Below are 2,876 nucleotides of genomic sequence, written 5' to 3' on the forward strand. Positions count from 1 at the left end.
TCTTCTTTATCTTGTTTAGAACCTGAGGAATCTTCAACCTTATGCTTTCTAAAGTCCTTATACATTTCTTCTACCATAGACTTTATAGCTAGGAAACTTTCTATAAATTGAGGGTCTCGCCCCACAAAACCTTCCTCTGACATTGTCTTCCGAGGATAGACTCTCCCATTTCAGGATTAGTTTCGACCAACTCTCCTTCTCCTAATTTGAGCTTTGATCTAGTGAGCATTCAACAGCTAAACCAACACAAGCTTGTCTAACCTTACAACCTAGCACTCTGATACCACTTGATCTGATAATCACCCTATGAGTGACCTCAGTTAAAGATTTATTGAATAAAGGTACTACAGACTCATGTGCTGGTGTGTGTGTCTATGTTATTTAAGCAATGGATTGACCAGATTGCAAATACACAAACACTTGAAATGGAAAGACAGCAGAGAAATACAGTAAGCAATTACAAGAACACAAGAAATTAATAAGGAGTTCACCCTATCCTCCAAGGCTACATCTCCAGTCCAGCTCTCAGTGGTGGCCTTATTTTATTGTGTCTTAAGCAGAGAATTACAATGCAGGGACTCAATATGAGTCTCCTGAAATAGATTTGCTTGGCAGGGTGGTTCTTGGGTTCCCCAAGCCACTGGAGTGCACAAACTCTGTTGCCTACCAACTCTTTGACCTCTCTGGTCTGACAGATCCTCTCGGGGATGGCTTGAATCTCTCAAGCTCGCTGGTGCTCGACGTTGCCTTTGGTCAACTCGGTCCTCTGTCTTCTTTCTACTTTTGCTTCACTGTTTTCTTCACTTCTCTGTCTTATGTCTTCCTCTCTATGTTCCATCCTCCTCTCGGGGTATTTTGTGTCTTCTGTGTTCTGTTCATGGCTTTAAAGCCATTCGAGCTCAAGACTATTCAGTTCCTCTTCCACCTCCGTTGAATCGCCTACTGCAGTTGCGCTTGGATTTCCCTGTTCGGCGTCATCATCAGGCTCACAGGGAGTGGCCACATGTCCTCCTATAATGGCGCCAGCCTGCTTCGTCGGTTCAATTCTTTGGTTACGTTGTGGAATGAGTCTTCCTCCACCATGGCAGTCAAAGCGGACCTCAAATCCTTCTAAATCGCGGCTTATTCCCTCATTAAATCCGGTCTTATCGTCGGCCGCGATGTCAACCGTCCGATCTGGACCCCCCAGATCCAACGCCATCCACTCATTTCGCATTATTGACTTTCTCGACCGTTAGCGTGCAATGAGCAGCGGTTTTCTCTCTCCTCCGCTTGCCACGCGTCGAGAACTAAGTGAAATCACTCCGCTTTCATCCAAAACCGCTTACCATTCAAGGAGCCCCCGATCAATACCGCCGGTTTCGGAGCAGGTCCCGCCTTTTAGCTTTAGCCTTTTCCCCACAGATCTCGGCTCTTCCATGCGATCATCGCTCGGGGCTTTCCCATTTTGAGGGTTTTCGCCCAGCGATCGCGCATCAAAAACCTCCTCTGTTTCCCAATCTGGGCCTCCCAGGGGCTAATTTCGCCTCCTGCGCAGTCTCCATGGGCCTCGGTCAGCGCACTTTGACCGAGGTCCTCGTCATTCCACGCTGGCTGCCACTGCCACTGGTTTGAGGTGTTTTTTATCGTTGTTTTGAATTCTTTGAAGTCTGTCCTGACCTGGTACAACCATGGTTCTTTTGGTTATTCTTCATGGATCCAATTCAGATCAATTATATAAACATTTATTTATATTATTTGCAATGTTTTAATGCAATCTTTATGTTGTTTCATCCAAGGAGAAGACACATCCTCATTTTTTGTCAAAATAAGTGTAATAGATTTTGCTTTTGTGTGTGATGGGAAATATAAACAAAAAAAAAGGATAATTGAAAGAGCACCCAGATAATGGTATCCATATTAAAGAAATAATTTAACAAAGTATTAGAGAATACCTACACTTAACCAAGAGCCCTCTAGCTCCAATGTTAATAACTTGTAGCATTATCTTTTCTTGCCAAAACCTCATTGATAACAAGTTCAACCTTTAAGAGAAAGGATTGCAAATTCACTAGTAACTTCCATTGATATACAAATTTCTAACACAACATAATTATTTCTAAATTATATGGTGTACTCCTATGCACTCTATCCATATCTCTACCTGAAGTAATGCCATATGATCCATTGTTGCTCTACATAGCAAATATGGTAGAATTAGATCTTTAGGAGAGTCTTAAAATCTTTTCGCTTAGTAACTGGAGGGTTATCTCCTTCCTCGAGGTTTCTTTATGGCTTTCCCCCCAGGTCAGGGCATGCCTTCTAGTTTCAAATGAGCGAAATAATTTTTGTGCTCCTCCTTTATGTGGTGGACACATAAATAAATGTTTAATTATTACAACCAATTATTTGATTTCAAAGCATCAATCTCACCTTGATATGGCTTAATGTCAACCTTTGCTTCTATCTTTAATAGGGATCATGAATGGCTCACGGTGCTCAAATTGGGTTGTTATTTTTTGGGTTCTTTCTTCTACTCCTTCTTTAGTTCATTCTAATCCTTTGATTTTTCCATTGATCTAATCTCTAAGTTGGAAACTTTGTCTTCCCCAATTCAAATGTTGTTCGTTGGATACGCCATAAAGAGGTTCTTACTACAACCAATATTTGTGCCTTCCCTTCCAACTTTTAGAATCTATTCTCTGCCAAATCTCAAGGGTTATCAAATATAGATTTGTTAACCATGGCTCATTTTTTATGAATTCCCGCTTAAATTGATCTAGTTCCCCTACAATGTCCCATAAAATACTTAGAGATGCCTACTCTGATACCAATATGATCTGTAAATTATCGTGGACATTGTGCTCAACAATTCATCACAATGAATCTTATGCAAA

This window comes from Pinus tabuliformis, chromosome Q (assembly GCF_031772625.1).
Source record: "Pinus tabuliformis cultivar Carrire ecotype Pingquan chromosome Q, CPIR1, whole genome shotgun sequence".
NCBI lineage: Eukaryota > Viridiplantae > Streptophyta > Pinopsida > Pinales > Pinaceae > Pinus > Pinus tabuliformis.